Source organism: Rhinolophus ferrumequinum, chromosome 24, assembly GCF_004115265.2.
Source record: "Rhinolophus ferrumequinum isolate MPI-CBG mRhiFer1 chromosome 24, mRhiFer1_v1.p, whole genome shotgun sequence".
Lineage (NCBI taxonomy): Eukaryota > Metazoa > Chordata > Mammalia > Chiroptera > Rhinolophidae > Rhinolophus > Rhinolophus ferrumequinum.
This window is the reverse complement of record NC_046307.1, coordinates 26,627,410-26,651,287: the sequence shown is the minus strand read 5'-3', so window position 1 is coordinate 26,651,287 and position 23,878 is coordinate 26,627,410. Positions and strand designations below refer to the sequence as shown.

The 23,878-nt window shown below is 38.0% G+C and overlaps 1 protein-coding gene across 1 annotated transcript in view; it reads right to left on the bottom strand.

Moving 5' to 3' along the window:
* Positions 1–23,878, bottom strand: part of SGCD (sarcoglycan delta) — an 832,261-nt gene that overhangs the window by 483,925 nt on the left and 324,458 nt on the right. The window contains exon 2 of the mRNA XM_033096288.1: positions 15,684–15,850. The gene's annotated coding sequence lies outside the window, so the exon portion shown is untranslated. The remainder of the gene's footprint in view (positions 1–15,683; positions 15,851–23,878) is intronic.

The window sequence follows — 23,878 nt, the reverse complement described above, 5'->3', positions numbered from 1 at the left end:
GACTAAATTCAAGGACTAAATTGGTGGGCATCACGAAGGCTGCCCGTGACTGGGAAAGGACAGCCGAGGAGCCATCACAGGCTCTGGCATCTGGAGATAACACGAAAGCATCTGAACGGTAACATCCAACACATGACTGAGCGTGTTTATCAGAGTATACTCTAAGTTAACTTGAAAGACCTTGCTCCAGTCATATGAACAGCAATCCGTTTTAAACTGCTGCAAATAAAGACCTTTGATATGTTCTTTTGCGGGGGGAGGGGAGCAGAAAGACATATGGTAGGAAGAGATAAAAATATAGGTATCAAAGAGCTGCCAGGACTACTAAACGTCTTCTCCTGATTGGTCAGAGCCTTTTAGACTCTTGAGGCTGGACCAAACTAAGCATTCTTTGAAAGGCATCCCAGTTTCCAGAGGCTATGTTTGCATACAGTGTGTGGGGGAGAAGGCCCATTCTAGCAGCAGGAAAAAAAAGAGTTAATGATTATGGATTTTAAGAAAGTGCAAGTGGCACCATTTCCTAGCCCCAGGTATGAAATAAATAGGAGTACATTTTCTCCCTGAACTCTTCCCTTTTGTTTCATTCAGAAGTATGCTGGGCATTAAGAAGAGAGATTTACAAAAGATCAAAGAGATGAAACTTCAATAAGTCATTTAACCTGGCAGTACTTCTATATGAATTCTATTTCCTTTAACATCTGAATGTAGCTACATTAATGACAGTCTCCCAGCTATTCATTGGACAACTTGCAAATTGCCACATCAACAGACTTTGTAGGAAATTTAAGTCATTCCCTTCTAGCTATTCATTTACTGATCCTTCTCCTGTGTTCTCATCTCTAATTTCCTATCTCTGCATCATAAAAACAACCCACAACTTTTCAAAGTTAAATCGTTAGTTCAACAAATATCTTACCATGTAACAGGCCTGTGCACAGAAAGCTTGCTTTCTAGTAAGGGAGTAAAGCAAGCAATTAACGATTTTAAAAGAACAATTAAACAATTTTAAAATGTTGTTACTGCTGTAATAGATGTATGCTATGGAGACAAGGCAAGAGAAAATCATGTTGATAGGATCATTGAAACTTTCATGCGATCATTATTTGAACGTTTTTAGAAACAAAAGTTACCGAAAACTTGGCGTGATCAAGAGAATGAAATGTGTACTGTCAAAATTAGACTTGCACATTGTTCAATAATCTCACTCAAGGAATCCTTGATCCTTCAGGAGAATTCACCAGTGTTTGACTTTGGTATTTACTATTTCATTAGAGTTGACTTTGAGAAGATACTTGTTAACAAAGACTAGAGGCCTGTAAAAGATAATCTCAAGGTTACCCTTTGATTTTTCTGTATGACTAACCAATTCATTTCCAAATACCTTTTATGGTAGACTACAAATACTTTGTTCCTTTAAATGCTCTTTTATTCAGCTTTTCTACCTTCCTATTATTCTCATTCATTCATAAGTTGAATAAAACCTTTGACATATATTACTTATATACTTGAACGGGAGTCATGTTTATACTTTTTGAATATTATATATACTTTGACAAAGGGAGTCTCAGGATAAGTAAGCATTGACCTGGGAATCTGAGTGGATTTCTTCTTTTCAATGTTTTTAAAGTACAGAGCAAAACATAAAGTATGTTGAAACACAATAGTTCAGTTCCTCACTCTCCCAACCTGGACTTCCCAGAAGTAACCAACCATATTTAACTGGGTCGATGATAAATTCTCTAGAGGTAATCTCACTAACTCTCCTTTTTAGACTTATATTAGTCTCATAATTCACCTTTTTATGATATTAACTATTAACTCTCTCTTATAAAATATAAGGATTTAGCTTACTCCTTCCTTTTCCAACTTTATTTTATTCTTCTGTGGTTATATTTGTAACTTTAAGTAATATACCTAAAATTTTGTCTTGTTTCATTAACCTCAGGCAAAAATTTTCATCTTCCCATTTGTTAAAGTAGTCACGCTTCCACCTTTCCTTCAGCTCTTCTTCTCTTGACTCTGTATCTTCCGTGATCTGCCCCACTTTCACTGTCAAAGTTTATAATATTTGGTAACTTGCTTATGTGTTTGCTTTATAGGCGGATTCTAAAGTTGGAAAAAAGAGTTTATTATGATGATATAAACTGTTCATTGGTGAGCCAGGTAGCAGACTAAGATGCCACTTATTTCTCTTGGGATTCAATGTCATAACCCCTAAACCACAAAAGTCAAATAGATTATTTTTTGTTATGCTTATTTGGACCATGGCTTCCTTAGACAGATCGTTGTTCTTGTTGAATGCATGGTTTCTAACTGTCTGCCTTTTCTCTTTTTTAGAGAAGATGCACATGCTTTCTTCACATCGCACTGCTTGGCTGACTGGCAAAAGTCTCTATTGGCAGGAATCTGCTCTGTTTTTCTTCTTGATGATATCCTTCTTAGAATCCTTGGACTTCAAATTTTAACCAAACACTTTTTAGAACTGCTGAACAGCTAGTATGAAAACCAGCCCTAATACTGAAGCAGACCCTAATTTTTTGTTGTTGTTCTCTCTAATTTTTTTGTTTGTTTGATTTGGGGATTTTTTTGTTTTGTTTTGTTTTGTTTTAAGTGTCTTTCAGGAGATAACAGCAGACCTCCTCACCATGCTTTGGAAACCAGACAAAGCCGGATTCAACTGGTCCCAGAGGCTTGAGCAGGCACAGTGTGTGGCCAAATGACCCTGAACTGACCTAGAGAGCACAGTGGAACCAAGATTCACAGAACTCAAGTAATAGAGATGCTGCTGTTGTCACCCAGAGCCTTTAAAAAGCAAGGGGTCCATTAGAAAAAAGATCTGGTGCCCGAACCAAAATGAATACATATAGGACTGACCAATCAAACGCTGCCAGATTGGAATTCCTTTGTATTTTTTTGTTTTTATCCCCATACCTTATTTGGCTAAATTCCAGAACTATCCAAACAGACCCTCCCAAATTAAAATTTATGAAGATGTATAAACTCTTTTTACCCTCTCTTCTTAAAATTTGTCTGAAGCCCTTGTTCAAGAAAATAGGTCAGAGCTTTGCCTCCTGTTTCTTTGTCCGGCAGCCTTACAATAAATCCCTTTTCTCTGTAAAAGGTGTTGGGATTTCGGGATTTCTGTTGCATGGCGGGCAACGAGCCCACTTGTCTGCCCCTATTACAATATCTTTGATTTTTTTGAGGGGCTCTTCATTAGTTTCACCATTTCTTGGTATCTTTAACAATTCCTTCCAGAATTTCATTCTCAATTTGCAGGGATATACTCAGAAAGGATTATGAGCAGTCCAGATATCTTGGTGCTCTAAAATCCCTTTATCTTGTTCTGACTTAGAGTTTGGCTTAGAACAGAATTTTAGGCTCAAAATAGTTTTTCCTCAGGAAATACAAGAAACTGATCCACTGCCTTCTTGACTCTAGTGTCGCTAATGAAAAGTTTGATACCAGTTCAAACATATTTTCTTTTGTATGAGGTTTTCTAGTCCCCCTTCCAGAGCTTTCTTTCAATCCTTTTCTTATAGAATTTTGAAAATTAAAACTGATATATGAGGAACATTTCTTTACTTCCTATTTATATCAATTGTCTCAGGATGTGTAAGTTCCACCTGTTGTCTCCCTTAAATAATATTTTTTAATTTTTTTGATTATCAAATACCCCCACTCCCCAAATTTATCTGGTGTCTCTGGAGGTCTTTTAAATGGGATTAAGGACCTCTGTATTGATCTAGTATTTTTGACCTTTTTTATTTCTACTAAATATCCTCTTTACTAAATATGTTCTAGGAATTTTATACTTTATTGTAAAACCCTTTCATTAATTAAAAAATATTTAATTTACAAGAGACATTTCTTATTTTTTCTTTTTTATACTGTTCTGTACTTGTTTTATGGATGGATTACCTGGGTAGCTGGTTAGCTCAGTTGGTTAAAGCATGGCGCTGATGGATGGATTACCTTTTTTACTATTATCAAGAATACTAATAAGAGGGGGGCGGCCAGATGGCTCAGTTGGTTAGAGCATGAGCTCTGAACAACGGGGTTGCTGGTTCAATTCCCACATGGGCTAGTGAGCTGCGCCCTCCACAATTAGATTGAAGGACAACGACTTGGAGCTGATGAGCCCTGGAGAAACACACTATTCCCCAATAAAAAATAAATAAAAAAGAATACTAATAAGAGGGTTTTAAATACACTCCTCTCTCACATTATCTATTTTTGCAATTGTTACACAAAATTTATTGGTAGTATTTGTCTTTCTTTCATGATTATTTTTTTCTCTCCTATGTACCTGGTTTTCTTCACAAGTCTGATTATCAATTTTTTATTTAAGAATGGAGGAATGAAAGTTTATTTATGGTAAGGATGTAGAAGAATATGAACAAATGTCACTCCTGCTAAAACTATAAGAACCAGCCAGATAAAACTAATACATACCTTAAAAAAAAAAGACATTGATTTACATTCCCATTGGCAGTGTATAAGAGTTCCTTTGGTGCAACCACTATGGAAGATGAAATGGAGGTTCCTCAAAAAATTAGAAATAGATTTACTGTATGACCCAGCAATCCCTCTCCTAGGTATCTACCCCCAAAATCTGAAAACATTTATCTGTAAAGATATATGCACCCCTATGTTCACTGCAGCATTATTTACAGTGGCTCAGACATGGAAACAACTGAAGTGCCCTTCGATAAAAAAGATATGGTACGTATACAATGGAATATTACTTGACCGTAAGAAAAGATGAAATACTGCCATTTGCGATAACATGGATGGATCTTGAGATTATCATGCTAAGCGAAGCAAGTCAGGCAGAAAAAGTCAGAACCACATGATTTCACTCATATGTGGTATATAAAACTGAAAGCAACAAATGAACAAGACAAACAAAAACTCATAGACACAGACAACAGTTTAGTGGTTACCATAGAGTAAGGAGCTGACGGAGGATAGTAGAAGAGTATAAAGAGCGTCAAATACACGGTGATGGAAGGAAGACTGACTGGGCGGTGAACACACAATATGATATACAGATGGTGTATTCCCAAACTGTACACTTGAAACCTATGTAATTTTACTAACCAATGTCACCCACACAATAAATTTAATAAAAATTTTTAAAAAGACATTCAAGAGCTGTAGGTTCAAAGAAATCTGAAAGAATTAAACTTGAGGATGATTTCATACTTGAGGGCAGTTGCTAAAGTTGGAGGTGGGGTAGCAGAGCCAGAGAAGGCCAGAGAAGGATGGCCTTTGCTTAGACTAGGGAAAATTAGCCAAACTTACAATGAACCTGTAAGCAATTGTGTTGCATTTGAAACTAGAAAATCTCTAAATGCAAAAATAAATTTCACAGTCCTAAATGTAAAAGCTAGAGCTATAAAATATCTAAATAAAATTTAGGAGAATATTTTGTGATTTTGAGTCAGGCAAAGATTTCTTAAGTAGGTCACAAAAGTACAGACCATAAAATGAAAATGTGAATAAAGTTGACTTCATCAAAATTAAAAACTTCTTTCTTTTAGAAGACACCATTAAGAAAATGAAAAATCAAGTAACTGACTTGAAGAGCTTATCTGTAATATATATTTAAAAAACACAGAACTTATATCCAGAATATTGAAAGAGCTCCTACAACTCAGTAATTTAAAAGATAACCCAGTAAAAATTGGACAAAAGACCATTCTTGAATGGACTATTTTCAAAAGATACACAAATGACCAATAAGCACAAGCAAAAGTGCTTAACATTAGCCAACAGGGAAATGCAAATCAAAACAAGAGATGCCACTTCACATCAATTAGAATGATTAATATTAACAAGGTGAACAATACAACTGTTAGCAGGCAGACAGAACAATTGGACCTCTATGCACTTGTGAGAGGATAAAGTGAGAGAGAACGACATTGGAGAATCAGTGCGTTATTACTTATAAAAGTAAATATACACCTATCCTATGACACAACAATTCCACTCCTCAATATTTAACCCAGAGAAATTAAAATTTATGTTTACACAAAGATTTGTTGACAAGCGTTCACAATAACATGATTGTTAACATCCCCAGTTTGGAATATCTGGTGGTCCAGATGTCCACCAAAAGAAGAATGAAAAATTATGACATAGTTATACAATGATCCTGATGAGAAATAATAGTGAATAATCTACCAAATACACACAAGGACATGGATGAATCTCAAAACCAATATGCTGAGTGAAAGAAGCCAGAGACAATAAAATATACCCTATAAGACCATGTATAGAAACTAGCAAAAGAGACAGAAGACTGCCTCAGACAGAGAAGAAAAATATCCAGACTTACTGTACTTACTAGTAATGTCTTGTATTTTGATTGTGGCAGTGTATACATTTGTCAAAATTCAAACTATGCAAATCTGTTATCTCAGGAAAGTTGATTATAAAAATGAATGCGGAGAGTGAGGTAACTCTTTTATTGTAGGTAAAATTTATTCCGGTATTTTATAGTGTCATCTTATATAAGGGTTAGGATATGGAACCATCCACATCTGAGGCAAAATTCATGAATGTTGAAAATGACCTTTAAAATATTAGTAGAAAAGTGTTCAGTATTTCATAATAAATACATCACAAAGATCTTCCTCTAGGGCACAAATCAAATAGAACACCATATGAATTACTTTATGTATTTTTTAATCTATTGTCATACCAAACATCTTCCAATAGTCAAATTCCATTCAATACAGTGAGGTGGTCACACTAAGAAAAGCATGAAGGAACTGAGATCTACTAAATTAGCCAATTTATGTCTCCCATTTTACTGTTTGTCTAGAACATGTTGAGTAAAATGACAGATACTTAGATCATTTTGCTCAATGTTCTTGTTAATCATATGTAGTTGAATCGAGAGGACTTAAATGTATACAATATATAACACTCTTACATTCAGATCTGTCTTACCCCAGTTTCCACTGATGAGTATGATGGCTGCCTGGCTGGGGGCTCTGTGGGTGTGATGGAGCTGGAACACTGGCTGGCTGGCCTCAAGGATGGACAAGGAGAAAACTAATCTCAAGCTTGGGATGCCCTGGAACATAAGGGAGGGACCTTACTTGGACATACATTAATTGAGAGTTCTAATTCTTCCCTTAGGAAATTCACTCAGTGTCCTCAGAAAAGAGCCTTTCAGCTTTTTGCTGGGTGGGGGTTAACACCCAGCTGATAACAGAGTTCTTATCAGCTTTGTTAATGAGAAGCAATGGAGAAAAGGAAAAACCACCACTCACACCACAGGTAGACTTTCAATTAATCCTTTCTTTTTGTTCCTTCTTTACGCCCAGAATTTTCCCAGTTTTAGAGCCTCAAGTGAATGGTTTTCTCTGATGTCTTTACTGGGCTATGTTTTATATATCAAAAGATTATATTTCCTTTATATATCTTCTAAAGATATTTTGAAATATTATCTACTATTATCTATTATCTATTGTTGCTATCCCTCCCATTCTTCTCACCCTGTGGGGTTCAACCATTAACTATATAGAAGGAAGTAGAAACATTTGCTTGAGTTCAATCCCATAGCTCCATGTAAAATCTCTGATAGAAATGCCTTGGACATCATTAAATACCAACAGTTATTTTTGGTTATTCTCTACGATTATGATTTCTCCTATAAGTCACATACCTGCATATATGGAACCTTGAACTGTCTTCCTATTTTATGTGTGTATTTTATCTTCTAAAGAGAGAATAAGCTTAGAGTCACAAACTTACTTAAAATAAGGGTCACAATGTTATCTACAGCTCTACAGAAAGGGTTCCTGACTTTTAATCCATGGATGGACTTAAGTGGATCCAAGCACACCCTGAAATTGTATATTGACCACGTGTATTTACAGGTAGTCATCTTTTTCTCCAAAGAAATTCCATGGTTTCATTACAGAAAATGATAGAATGTATTGTGACTGAAGAAAGATGTCGGAAAATTAGTGACCACAACAAATGCGTTATATTTCTGTTTCTCGGGAAGGGAGCTTTGATCAATTTTATTATAATTACAAATAAATTTTTCACCAGACTTTTCTATATTCTTTGTTAGATAAACAATAATAACATCAAAATGTTATCTGTAGATAAGATAACACCTGTCAGAAAACACAATCAGGAGAGCTATACCACCAAATCCATTTTTCAGGAATCTAAAATATTTTTAAAATGGTCTCTTAAGAGATTGTTTTAAAACCTGAAAAATCTCCAGGGACATGATTTACAGTGGTGTGTGTGTGTATGTGTGTGTGTGTGTGTGTGCACGCGCGCGTGTGTGTGTGTAAAGTTCAAACGACAGAAACCACTCTTCAGACATTCCATATGTGGTAAAATGTTAAAGCAGTGCTTCTGGGCTTCTGAAGTCTAATGGTTCAAGCCCGGTAGCTTGTTAAACCTTCTCAAAATTCTAATACATATATAAGACCCATAATCTCTCAAGGAAGGAATTATATTCTGGAGATGAGGAAAATGCTGGGGTGAATATTTGAAAAAGTGTCACAAAAAAGAAATGGCAAAGTGGAGGTAGGTTTAGTAGCAAAGTAGAGTATAATAAGCAAGTTAAAGAGTAAATCTTCCTGAGGAGATCATTTGTAGACATAATTTGCAGTACACAGATTTTTAACCTATATTATACTTGCCTCGTTATGAAAACCACATATGTCAAATTGCAGGAGAATTTAAAATGGCCATTTTGTCACCGTCATCGACGGTAGTAGTGACAGTGTGTGTGTGTGTGTGTGTGTGTGTGTGTGCGCGCGCGCGCGCTTTAACCTGGCAAATAAGAACTAAATCTGTACAACATTTTTGAACACAACAGCAAGTCAGATATTTTTTTTCTTTTTTAGTTTCAAAGGCCTTGGGTAAAATTCAACCCAAGTAAACAAGCAGACTGCAAAACATAACGCTCAAGGGGAGAAACAAATCTTCAGTAAGTGTCAAAAGGAGACTGCTTAAAATGGTAGCTGTTTGAGTTAGAAACAAAAGATAAAGACAAAAAGGGTGCTACCACATTCAGAAGCAGAGTCAAAGAGCATTGAAGCAGGTATCCTCTAGCAGGTATGCTTTAGCACAGGACAGAAAATTCTGTGACTAGAGTCCAGCCTTTTACATGCATTTTAAGGGCCCAACCACCAAACTGAAGTTTCTTCACGGTAGCCTTAACACACTTACTTAACTTCTCACTTCCTCAGTTTCCCATCTGTGAAATGTAATAACCTCATAAGAGCTACCATTACAGGTAGAAAAAAAAAATAGACCTCTAGACTATTTAGAAGGGAAAATTAGGCTATATGCCAAATAAGACTTTCTGAATGGTATTCTACAATCTCATGATATAGAGTAAGTGCTAAAATTGAACCAGAAGTCTTGTATAGAAATGTTACCATTTGTTTAGCTCAATCTGTTTGGACCTGCATATTCCACGTTTGAACGGATACTTACAGATAATGGTCCAACATGCCTACAAAATTGTGCGGTATCACCATTAATTGCTAGTTTATTTGAAGTTAAATGAAACACTATTTGCTGAAATATAGACTATCCTAAGGCTTACCTGTTCCAAACTCCCATTTTACATACCAGGAAATTGAAACCCAGAAGTCAATTGTTGTCAAAGATGTCAAGGAGCAGATCTGGTACAACCCCTAGCTCAGAATAGGCGCTCAGCATATCCCGACTGAATAAAGAAACAAACAAAGCCAGCTGTGGAAAGCGACCCTCTTGTTGGGATTTCCCAGCAAGATTCTTTTCCTTTCAAAAGAAAGCGGTTCTGCTGATGCTTTCATGTTTGACACTGAGATATTTATTATCTGAGATGAAATTTCAATGCATGATGAATTTCAGAGGATATTCAGTGAAGGCTGAAGAAAACTGTAAGACAAGGATCGTCACAAGACTTGATAAGTTAGCCCCACAGTTCTGCTGATGTGCTGGGAGGCAAAGAAAATAGAAAACCATCCGTTCCACAACCAGAGGAAACAGACAAGCACATGAACACTAACACTTGCACAAAACTGGCACAAGACTATCGATGAGAAGGATCCCAAAGAGGCAAATACGCATTTGTATAACACACATACATCCCTTGGACATTATCTGAAGGCCTCTTCTCCTGAGCCACCCACCGTCCCACACCTGTTAGTGGTGACAATCAGAAACAATGACAAAAACTATCCTCAAAAGCAGTTTCCCTTTAATAACATTTTTGGACGGGTGGAGAGATTTTCTTATACAGCAGGTTCGTAATAGACTCATTTGTACTTCATAGGAAAAGTACTGTTAACATGCACATATTTGCAGTATCTCTGGCTTCTAAACTTTAGTATGGAAACTGAGACTTTAAAAAGCACAGCTACAATACAGACGTATGCCCAAGTCTCTTGAAAACTAATATGACAGTATCACAAATCGGAGAGGTGCATAAAGGGATTTAGCTTCTCAGGGTCCCTTCTCAAGATAATTAACCTTGTTGATATCCATTAAATGTGCTAAGTAGTTTCAGGCTCTTTTTCAATCACTCTGCTCAGATAAAATTTAACATCTACATTTAATGACAGTTTTTCTTTTTTTTAATTAAAGTTTATTGGGGTGACAATTTTGGCAAAGTTACATAGATTTCAGGTGTACAATTCTGTAATACATCATCTATAAATCCCATTGTGTGTTCACCACCCAGAGTCAGTTCTCCTGCCATCACCATGTACTGGATCCCCTTTACCCTCATCTACCACCTCCCTCCCCAGTTTTTCCTCAATGCAATTTCTGACATATTAGAAGCATTTTTTTTTTTTTGGCCACAAGGGCAACTTGTTTCAGAGTCTCCAAATTCTTGTAATAAAAGTGATACAGTTTTCAGAAAACTACAGTACTTTGCTTTCGGCTGAAGTTAAGTGAACGCATAGATACACACAGTGACTCAGAGACGGCACATAAAACAGAGTATCATGTCATTCTCTTGCTTAGGAGTGTCACCACTCATAAGATCTCCAAAACCAAAAATAGCAGCTTAATATTTTTACAGGGATTATAAGGAACCAGCCCATACTAGCACTTGACAATTGTATGTAATCCTCACTTTAAGTATATTAAGCAGGCATGAGAATCACCTCCATCCTACAAATGAAGAAGCTGAGGCTGGGAGCAGTTCAGTGACTTGCCATTTGGTCATACATCCAGAATGTGGAGCAGCCTGCCCTGAATCGGTGTGGTCTCACTCTGGGGCTCTTGGTTAAATGACACTGCCTCTGCCAGTCATGGTTTTGTGTTTTCTAGTTTATATGTTTGATAGTTTCTGATTTTCATAATAAGGATCACACTGAGAAAACAGACCTGTATGTGCCTGAGTGCTTTAACTCAACGACCCCCGAGGCCAGTACTCATACTTGCTATTAATTTTTTACCTACTTTTCCTGAAGTTACCAGAAAAATACACAATTTATCATTTAATAATCACTGTCCTTCACTGGCCATTCCGGAAGCCTCTTCCAGCGATTATTGCCTCACACTTGATCCGGAATTAGAATGGAAGCAGGGGTACTTATGCCAAAGGGAAAACATGATTAATGTGTTAAGACATGTTTTGGAGATAAATGGGCCTACTCTTGAATTCAGCTTCTGTGACCAAGCAGTATGGTTTGTAGCAAGTTACCTTAGTTTTCTCAGTAACAGTTTCCGCATCTATAAATTAGGTATAATAATGCCAACCCCAGAGTCCTTTCAAGAATTTAAATGAGTTAATATATATTCAGAATGGCAGCTTTGACAAAGTACTCAAAAAATGGAAGTGTTTCTTTTTTTCCTTAAGTTTTATATATTTCCATACAAAATTTACATACAGTGAATAGACTAGTGAATTTGCCATTTAATGGATATGTGACTATCAAGATGCAGAACACTCCCATTACCCAGAAATTTCTCCAGTATCTTTCCTGGGTAACCTTCCTCCAGAGTAAGCACTGATCTGATTCTCCATCATCATAGGTTATGACTCTTCTATATTTTCCTATAAATCACAAAATAATTTTTTATGTTTGGCTTTACTCATCACACTGTGTTTGCGATCATGCATGTTATTACCTTTATCAGTAGAATGTTTCTTTATATTGTTGACAAGTGTTCCATGTTATGAATGTATCAGAGTTCACCCATTTTCCTGATGATGGACTTCTGAGTTATTTTCAGCATTGGATTGTTATAAAGAAGCACCTATGAACAGGTGTGGGTAAATGTTTCCAATCCTCTTGGATATAGATACCTAGGACTGGAATTGCTGTATCTTAAGGTAGAAGGTTCTGTGATTTCAAAGGAAACCACCAGATCATTTTTCAAATGATTTGGAGCATTTTCCACTTCTACCAGTACTGTATGAGAGTTCCAGTTGCTCGGTATCCTCTGAACTTTTGGTATTTTCAGTCCTTTAAATTTTAACCATTCTGATAGGTGTGTAGTGGTCTCTCATTGTGTTTTGAATTTGCATTTCCCTGACAACAAATTATGTTAAACACTATTGCTAAGGTTGATTGGCCATTCCATACCTTGTTTTATGAAGTGTCTTTTCTTGTATATGTTAGATATAGGTGTTATATTTTCTCCCAGTCTGTGGGCTACTTTCTTAGTCATGTCTTTTTAAATAAATAGATGCTTTTAATTTTCATGAAGTTCAATATGTTTTTTCCATCTATTGTTTGTGCTTTATGTGTTATTTACAAGAAACCTTCGCCTCCTAAAATTATACATACTTAAATGCATCGATTAATAATATTCTTAGAGCTTCCTGGTGTTTACACATGAGTTGTTGTTTTTTTAAATGCCCTTCTTTTTCAGATATCAAGGAACAGGTTTAGCAGTGGATTTACAATTTTAGCAAGGCATCTAATCTATCTGGAAGGCTTGTTTAAAAACAGATTCCTGGACCTCACTCCAAGCGGTTCTGATTTACTAAGTCTGGGGAGGGCCTGAGGATTTGTATGCCATCAAGCTTAGGTAATGCTGCTGCTGCTGGTTTAGGGACCACACTTCAAACAGCATTGGCTTAGAAAAATTAACTGGCTTTTTTAATGTCCATGAAGAAGCGTGTTTGCCTTTTCTGAAGTCTGAGCCCATAGCCACTCATTTCTGCTGTCTTTACTTGAAAACACACCTGAGAAATCTGCTCAGGGCACTAGAGCATGGGAGGCAGGAAGCATTATGGTACATTGATGGACCAACATTGGCTCCTTTCTTCCTTCCTTCCTAGAAATCGGGCTCTGGTCTGTGAGCACTGACATGCACACGTCTGTACCCCCTACGGCTGCATATAGCCCCGTGGTGAACATGTACCCCGAAGGAGACATTCTCCTCCCTGTCAACAAGCAGAGGGAGCTTCATGTTCCCCTAAAGTTTGACAGGTCTCTAAACCCGGCACATTTTCAAGGCCAAGTCCTTCCAAACTTTCTCTGCTGCATTTATGTTTCAAGTAGTTGGCATGTGGGTAAACAGTCCTGACACAGGCATTCTGAATTAAAGATCAACACTCTCAAAGCAAAGAACTCGGTCATCAAAATCTCAACCCAAACCCCTAAGCTTCTCAAGGTTTTCGGACAAGCAGAGAAGAGCTTTGTAGCTTTCCTTTCTAAAAAGATCAAGCATGTGTGAGCAGAGAAGTGCACCGCAACTACACATCTATTATGTAGAATGTTTGTTGGACTTGGGGAAGGACTCAAAAAGGTACACGGCGTGTTTTTTCCTTTCTGATTGTTAAACTACCTGTTTAGCCTTTGAAACCTTGTTAATGGAAAATAAATTCATAGAGAGTATTTATACTTAAACTGCTCTACAGATGCACTTTGATTCAAAGAGGGAAAAATAATTTATCTACTTAATAAAAAAAAATCCCCTGAATACAGGGAAGAGAAGAGTCTGTTTCCAATGCCACCATCACATTTTCACCAGTCTCTTAGCACTCTTTCCGAAGTACTATGAGCAATGAGAATATCAGAGCTCTATAATTTCTGCATGGGCATTGGAGGATTTTACAGAAATTAGATAGAAAGTAACATGTGCTTTAGCCTCAAAGGAAGATCTATTCGTGATTGGCCTAAAGTATACACCACACTTATTCCAGCAATGAGAAATTCAGAGGTAAAATGAAAGCAGGCCTGTGCTAGAACTAATTTGATTTTCACCAGTTCTGGTCCTCTACCTTGAACAAATAATGACATGTGGGAGGCCTGTATGCCATGAGAAGGAAGCTGACCCAACACCTTAGCTATGTTGTTCTCCCAGTTCCCAAAAGCCTGTGAGTTGTGTGTGTGTGTGTTTGTGTGTGTGTTTAAGAAAATTAAAATCATAGCAAAGGAGTTATCAATGGAATTGTCAGAGACATTCTAGAGTTTCCCTTGGACATACCATGCGGTCTCAGGCAGTCAAACCACATTGCCCCAGTGCTTTTAACCAGCTTTGTGTGCAATCTTATTATTCTATAAAGTAGGTGAGCATAGAGACTTGAATTCTAACAAGTCTGAGAATGAGTCTGCCCCCTGACCCTTCCTTGCTACAAAGCCTTAGAAAACCTTTTCTACTTATCTCTCCTTTCGTTTCCCAGAACAGAAATCCCTATCCCAGATGGATGTTACCAATTGTACTTGGGATTTTTTCCTTCTAAAGCTTCTATTACAAGGCCTGACTCACAGGAAGCACATCTGCAGAACACACCGTTAATGGTATCTCTTTCCTCCTTCCATCTGTCCCTCTCACCCCAATCCCTCCATAGATAGAGTAATTAGACACCGCCATGTGTATGTGCATTTTATATACAGAGAGAGAGAGAGAGAGAGAGAGAGAGAACCAAAAAATGTATACACATTGTAAGAAAGGAAAAAGCTGTATTAGTATATACCAATAACAAAAGTTGAATACAAGTCACGTTTGACTTCTGAAATTACAAGAGGTGCTCAAAGTGGTTCCCATCAGCGTCCAGACACTTCTTCTTGAGCAACATTAACCAAAGTGTTAGCATCTCTTAAAATGTGTATACATGTTTATGGCATCCCCAGTATACATACACACACACACACATATATTTGTACGTATGTATATATACGTATGTATGTATGATGATCACACACACACACACACACACACACACACACAATTTTCATTGTAACCAGAAAAAAAAAGGGACCTCTTGACTCCACCTTTGAATCTGCCAGCATGGGTATGTATCTAAAAGAAATATAAAAAGCGCTCCCCAGAAGACCTTGAAATACAACGCAAAGCTTTGCCCAAGTTTCCTGTGGACATTGAAAATGGAAATTAACTGTGGGTCACACAGCACCACTTCTTTACTTACGTCTCAATCTGAAGTCTTATCACATTGGCACCGACCTCCATTTCTCTTTTGTTTGGTCAGAGAACCAGCACAAATCCCTCCCCTTGCTGTGTCTCACTGCCACCTTATCTCAGAGGCAACGCAGCTGTCAGTTCTTCCCACTATGTCTTTATCCCACCACACCCCACAAGCTGGTAGCAAAAGAAAAGGGCACCGTTTAAAAGTAAGAAGGGAGAAAGAAGAAAGGGGCATGAAGGGGACAAAAGGCTATGGAAATGATTAAATGTCTTTAAAAGTATTTGCCTCACAAAATAGCAAAATCACAAGTTCATACCTTAGCAGTCCTAATCTTCTTGAATCTTGAACACAGATTTCAGGGCAACATTGGGGTTGAGATAATCTCCTCAGGCCACCACCAAAGAGAGAATTTTCGTAACCTCCAACACAGGGTCCAATACAGCCTTCCCCCCAAGTCCCAGGAGAAGGCGGTTTCTTCCACGTCTACAAAAACCAAAGGAGAAAGAAGATATTAACAATAAATAAATAAATAAATACATATATACATACATGAATACACAAACATAAAACTGTGATATTAAATTCCAGACCATTTGGTTTTAAGAGACTAAACAGAAGAGACCTTAAATTCCGATTGGCATAAAAATGCGTACACCTGAATGGATTCAGCCTTGTTTAGAATCAAAGAATCACACAAAATCAGAAAAAACCCACAATATATCGAGGCTGGAAGATCTTTGTAGGACAAGACTAGCCAAATTTGCTCGCGTCACTTACAGGGAAACTGAAGATCAGAGCAGAAAAGTGTTTTCCCCCGGATGACTCATTACCTGGGGTATATTCTGACCAGTGAAGCGAGCAAATCTTCAGTAAACACAAACCAGGTGTGTAGCACTGTGGCCTAGGCTGAAATGAGACCAGGGGACATGGCATCACTGCATCTTGAAACACGTGTTCACTGGGCTCCTAAGATACCAAATGAGCCTGTTATCACTGGCCACTGTCTCGGCTGTCTCCAGCAGTCTTCCTACTTTATTCTTTTCAGTCAGTGGCAATTCTGTTCACACTGTTGGTCAGCCCAAACCCATCCAGTCAATCCTGACTCCTCTCTGTCATATGCGCCCACATCCTCCACGACATCAGCAAACGCTGGTGGCACTGTCTTTACAGCACATCCAGTAATGGGTCACTCGTCCCTCCTCCATTATTGTCACGCTAATCCGAGGCACCATGATAGATCTAGACCGCTACACAGAAGGCATGCCCAAGCCGTGGCTGGCACTCTCAACTAGACCCTTGAGTAAGACAGTGACACTCCCTCGCTCAAAAGCCTTCCACATCACCTGGAATCAAAGTCATGACAACGTCCGAAAAGCCCACTTCTGGTGCAGCTCTGTTACCACTGTCTTTGTCTCTCACTCCTCTCCTCTCACTTATTCCCCTCCGGCCACACTGGCCTAGCTGTTCCTCTAACATGCGCCTACGTCTACTTGAGGCTTAGGCACTCACAGTTTCCTTTTTCGGGAAAGCTCTTTTTCCCCTCACTGTTTCATTGTATCTTTGCTCCAGTGTTGCCTTCCCAATGAGACAAGCTCTCTTATTCTGACAGTCTGAGATTAGTTAGGAAACAGGGTGCGATGTTTTAGAAAGAGGTTTGGGGATAATTACAGTTTCCATATCCTGGTTCCACCACTATGAAACCCTGACCAAAACACTGCACCTCTCTAAGTGTCTGATTTTTCTGTAAAAGTGAGATGATAGAAATAGCTCTCCCTTTAAGATGCTTATGAAAATGAAATGAGGCAACACAGTTAAATTATTCATCACTATGCATGACATAAGTACTCAATAAATGTTTGCTGCTCTTAATGTTTTATCTTTATTGTTGCAGGCTTACATGCTGGGTGACATTACATAATTTTATCTACCTGCCTCTCGCTCCCCGCCAGAGTCCGACTCTTTTCTGTCTTGCATCATATAACATTGCTTTGGAGGCCTTTGGTGAGTTTGGGCAACTTTCTCTGGACCACCCCCAGGATCAGACGAGTATCATGACCCCAAATGCCCCCACAATCTGCAGGCGGATGGCAGTACTTTGTAACATGAGAAACTTAGGTTTTCTGGTTCATTTCTTGTCCTCTTGCTGATGCCTGGCTATTTGAGGATGATCTTGGCCCTAGTATTACAGCAGGCTGATAATAGTCAAACCACAGTCTACAATTACTCCTGCATCCCAAAGCCAAGAAACACAACTCGGAAAGCAAACAATGCTGTAATTCAGCACAATGATATATGGACTTATTAAAGAAATTGTGCTGACTGCTTGGAGAATTCAAGTCTCCAGTCTATCGAAATGCATCTTTCTTTCTTTCTTTTTGTCCTACATGATATTAAGAAACTGTCTATGTTCAGTAATAGCAGCATAAAAATATGTCACCTACCTTTCAGGTTTAGTTACAGTTACATCACAACCTAATAAAAAGTTAAGACGCATCAGGAAAAACTTACAATCCATTCTAAGTCACTGAAGGACTTGCTCAGAATGCATTTACTAACAAATATTTATTGAATACATAATATGTGCCAGGCATTTTCTTAAGGACTGGGGATGTGGTAGAGAACATTAAAGACTTTATTCCTACCCTCGTGAAGGTTTTATTCCAGCAGTTCTTTCTTTATCTTTTACAATTTTCTAACTTCTGCCCAGACGTGGGAAGGCATGACAAACTCCTACAAGTTGCTGATTCGCCAAAGAAGTGATATAAGGTGTGCCTATATAAACACCCTAATTTCTGCTTAAAATAGAGAGAAAATTATGTACTTCTTGCTTTTTTCAGGAGACAAGGTTATTTCCTTAGTTTGCCCTTCACTCCATCCCCCGTAACACACCTCTTCTGAGTTGATCCTGGTTTATTTCCCTCCTTCAGCAAATAAACAGAAGTTATTCACCAAACCCACAAATACACTGTCCATTAACGAGATGCCACATGGATGGTAGGGTATAGAGGGCACTGGGCTCAGAGGGAAAACTTCAGAAATTCGCTTTTCAGAAATCTTTGAAAACTACAATTGGGTTAATGTGGTTAGAAGGCAAAATAAACAGAAAATAGGAATACTGTCAAAGGGAATCAATGTCCAGAAAGGACATACACCTTCAATCACAGTGTCTACATGAGCAGAGTGCTAATCATAGATGTGGGTGGCACCTTTGCCTGGCGGCCAGCCTTGAGCGCATCAGGGAATATGTCATTTTTCAAGAGGTATCAATTAGTGGCTTCTCTGATGGCAGCGTGGGAACCACACCTCAGTGATGGTTGGGCTGCACTGAATGATTCCTGTAAGTATAAAGCTCACATAGGCACTGCACTGATCTGCAAATGCACTAGACACGGTGTCCAGAGAGGCCATGACCAGGGAGATAGGAGAAGGACAGAAAGGAATCAGGAACTCTGTAATGGACCTTAGGATTTTTAAGTGGAAGTGTGCCAGGAGTAAAAGATGACCTATAAGTTCAATCTATGCCAACAGGGTCAGGTCCTACCGGGAACTGGAGAAACATCGCATAAGGACTTTACAACACATTTGAGAAGGAGAACTGGGATTATAGATACACCGCGTGTACCACACATCCAAGGCTGTGCCTCACACGCCTACACACTGCCAGCGATGCTTTATCATACGTATACTACATCCATTTGCCTATAAGGAAGGTGAAATTTGGGGACATTATGTGTTTGAAATCACATAAGTAGAATTTGACAGAGTTAAAATTCAGAACGAACCCTGGAACTTAACTGGTGTCCCCAAGCACTCTGAAAATCACAATGAATTCTTTCCTGGACTCTAGTTCTACTTAAACCTGATTCTGATCAGGCTTGGAAATGCCACAGTTTGAACTCCAGGAAGAATTCTGTCTCCTCAGAATGGTACTGTGAAAACTGGTCCAGATCAATCTCTGCCAATGAGAGTGAAAGCACCCAGAAAGAAAAAGACAGTTTTCTCCCAAAGCCATAGAGGAGGCCACACCACTCACTGCAACAGTTGCTTCCTGAGCAGCAGAGATAGTGAGCCAAGTCACCACTGGTGGTGGGGTCTTGGTTTGTACAATATTAATTACATTTCTTACTGGTTGACATTAAAGAAACAATGCTGGGCCCGTGCCATGCAAAATACTGAGGGAATCTAGATGATCATCCGAAACTGGAATCACTATCCTTGGGCTCAATATTAAAAACTTTCCTGTCTATTCATTCCTAGTCTGGACACCAAACACTTGAACTGCTAGGGAATAGCAAGAGACAATCTGGGCCCCTGGATTTGAAGGATTTTAGAAAACACCTAGTGACTTTTAGACAACAGATCGCTTGCCAGGGCATCAGCGCCTTATTTCCTTAACTCCTTAGCCTTTTAAATTGAGTGGCGAAATCAAAGGGACTGTAGAAGAAAAGTCACTGCACACTTTAGTGGAATGTTGGAGAATTTCCTAGCATCTGGGTTAACGGCAGATTTGTATTCTTCTTTGCTGTGTAATGAAATGTTTACCTTCAATTTCATAAAGGGGGTCAGATCCTGACGATGTGTAGAGAGTTGACAACAGTGGCTCAGAGATGTGATGGTAACACTTCACGTTTGCAGAAGGAGCAATGCTCACCCTCATCTTCTCCATACACACTTACTCACTATCCCTCTAAGGCTGACATTTGCTATTTTAGGTATCTACAAACACAGGTCCACCCTTTGCATTAAGAAATTGGTCTTTGTTGCCAGAAAAGCAGTACTTGTGTACAATAGCAAGTGTACATGAGTTCTCTAAATACATCTGCTCTTTGTATGATTCACACAGTTAGTCATAACTTCTCATAAACTTCCATGCTTGTCTGTCAACCAACATACCACGTAGATACCAGCAGAATTCACAGTGGCACCATGCTGTGCCACATGTCTTCAAATCAAGACAGTGGGTGTTCTGTGCTGCCTCAAACCTAGACAATAGCTGAGTTCACCACCCGGTCCTTATCTCATAGTGTGGGGACAGACTTGGGCCACAGGCTTAGACAGGCCAGTGATTAAATTACCATGGGACATTTTAAGTGGCAGTTTTCTATGTATTTCCAACAAAATAAAGAAAATGATTAGAAAGCATACTGGACCCCAAAAACACTGGCCCCTAATTTCCTACGCAGTCACACATGTAATTTAGATCCACAATATGCCACCACTGTGGACACAGAAGGAGGATGCTCAGCAAAACCCTGTTATTCTAGGAGACGCCAACAAGGACATTTTTCTGCCTCCCTACCATACACTCCAAGGGTAATACCGGTTCAAAGTATCCGATCCTTGCCTGGGTTTGATTCCAGGCTCAGCTACCCACTATCTCTACCTTTGGGCATGTTATTTAATCCCCTCAGTGCTTCATCTGCAATACAGAAATCCTAATAATACCTACCTCAAAGGGTTCTTTGTGAGGATAATTTTAATACAATGGTGCTATGTCTCAATTAACAAAATGCATGTATGTTATTAATTCATGGTGCTATGAATTTTCTTCTTTATTAAGTGGGCATAATAACACCTCCACTGTCTCTTACATACATAAGAGGGTAAAAAACAGCAATATGTGTGATAACACATTTATCTCTTGCCTACTAGGCCAAGTCATTGAGAGCACGAACTCAATGTGTCACATTTATTTCTTCGAGGCACAGAGTAAGGATGCACTTTAAGAGCCAAGGCATAGACATAATGCCTGTACACGGACATAAATAAATCCTGTATGCATAACACCATTCACTGAGTGATGTCCAAACAAAGCTATGCCATTTCCTTGCTGACTCTATGGCAGCAACCACAAAAGGCTGGCCTAGAGAATTATCAGGTCTCCTGCCATACTGATGTGTTGGGGAAACCCAAATAATCTGAGGGTAAAAGTGGTAATGAAAGCTCAAATGATTATCAGCATTATCGGTAATAAACAAGAAGAGTCTCAAAAACTATGCTTTATTTAGCTTATACACGCCAGCACTGTGCTGAGCTTGTGTGTGTTCATGAGATGCTCCCGATACACTAATGAAGTAGTGTTATTAGGATTCCCGTTTTGTCTATGGGAAAAGGGAAGGCTTAGAATGTTCAAGTAAGTTGTACAATATCATATAGTGTTGACTGGCAGCCAGAAGAGTCTGAGCCTGCCATCTCGGCTTCCAACCACTGCCTGCTAAGCTGTGAACTCTTCCTTGTGATAAAAAATGTAAATATGTTTTCCCAGTTTGTTATTTATCTTCTTACGTTGCTTACGTAATTTTGTGAGGGGGTACCATCTTTGCATTTCATAAAAGCAAAGAGTTAATAACCCTAATATATAAAGATCTTCTAAAGATAGAAATGAAAATCATCAATAATTGTCTAGAAAAATAGGTAAGGGATAGCAACAGGAAGTTTAAAGAAAAAGAAATGCAAATAGCCTAAGAACTCAAGAACACACATAATGAGAGAATTGCAAATTATGGATGGGAAAATTAGAGCATCAATGAGAGTAATAATTGAAAACGATTAAACCACTACAGATGTATTTAAATCAATGGGTTTATAATGATGCTAAGAAGAAAAAAAGAAAATCAGTCACCTTTGGAGGATGCTGGAGAATCAAATCATTATTTTGAAAAATGGTAAATAAAAGAAAATCAAGCTTTTGCTCTGCTTTTCCTTGTGACTTATAATCAGGGACTGATGAAAGAAAGTTTCCATTTTTAGGAGTTTTATTACCAAATATAAAAACAAATTAACAAAATTTGAATATCAACATTTTGTGATCCCTAATGAAATAGATCTAGGTAATAATTATCAGTGGTTGCTAACACCACAGAAGAGAGAGTTCACATGCCTCTTGATAGAAGCACAAAGCTTCACCTATAAAACAGTCTGGCAAAAAGCATGCAACCTGAATTAAATCTGCTTGCTTATAGGAAATGCCAGTGACTGAGAAATTTGCATCACAGGGATGCAATCGATAACATCCAGACTATGGGACTGTCTACAGGACAAACCACCCTATCGCCTTCAACAAGTAGATTACAAGGAAAATAATGGAGCGTGATGGACGAGCTATGAATTAAGGGAGACTTAGGAGACATGAAAGTCAATTCTAAAGGACAGAACTTACTTGGGTCTTGATTTACAAACGAGATGGGAAAAAAAAGAATTATAATCAGTAATTTGAAAAGCGACTAGATATGTGAGAGGACTAAATAATTAATATCTTTGGTATAATAATGGCATTGTTGTATTTATTTAAAAAAAAAGTCTCCTTTTAGAGATAAATACTGACACACTTAATGAAGACATGGTCGTACGGGTGGGAATTAGATCCCGTCGGGGCTGGGCAATGTCTAAAACAGGACTGCCAACACACTGGTAGCTCGTGCAGCTGGCTTATGGGTGGGTACATTCCGTTACCGTGTTCTTTCTACTTTAATATGTTCTTTTTATTTTATTAAGGAAAAATTTAAAAAACTATTTGCCAGATACAAGCACATGTACATCTGCATGATAAAGCAAGTTTATGAAAACGGTAATAACAGTTTTATCTAGGTGGTAAGGTTATGTACTATTTTGACCTTTTTCAATTTTCAATTTTTTCTTCTCGTAATAAATTTGTGACTTATTTACAGACAGAAACGGAAAATTTATTTTAAAAATAATTTTCTCCACGTAAGGCTTTAATCATCAATATTTTGTTTAAACAACTGGGAAGCAAATATTGTAAAACCTTAGGATTTACTAACACTGGGTGGTAGACACACAATTATTCAATGTACCATTTCCTTAATGTTGAAAGTATAACATTATATAGTAAAACATTATAAAAATTGAAAATGCAATGACTGTCCTTTATCTCTGTTAGGTCACATTGAATACCTTTTCTCCAAAATAACCTCTACAAACAAAAGTGTCACACAGTATAAAATATTTGTACTTTAACCATAATAACTCTAAGATTTTTGCAACAATGCCTGAAGAATTATGTAAGAGATTCTAGGAATCTTCCCTATGTGGACGCTCACAGGATAATAGTCAATCTACATACTTTTTAAATATTTTTATTTTTAGAGGAACAAAAATATGACACAATTCATTACATTGAAAGGACTTTATCCTACTACTGTTAAACATTTAGGAAAAAGTCTTAATCAGTTAAAAATATTTCAAAGAAAAGAACTGGACTGGGCCATAGCAGTCAGACAGTTGAAGCCTATTATTTTGCAGATGAGAAGGCTGTGGTTTGTCTAAAGGCACAGAAGTGGTTGGGGTCAGATGGATGACAAGAGACCAGGTCTCTAATGCCCAGTTCTCATCTTTCATGACCAAGCCACACCATATAGCATCTTACCAAACACTTCTACCATCTAAGCAAAACTACAAACCCGTGATACATCTATTATCAGAAAACTGGTAAGAATACATAAGACACAGGACAAGCTGTGGTTTGTGGGAAGGAGGGGTTTATTTTTATAT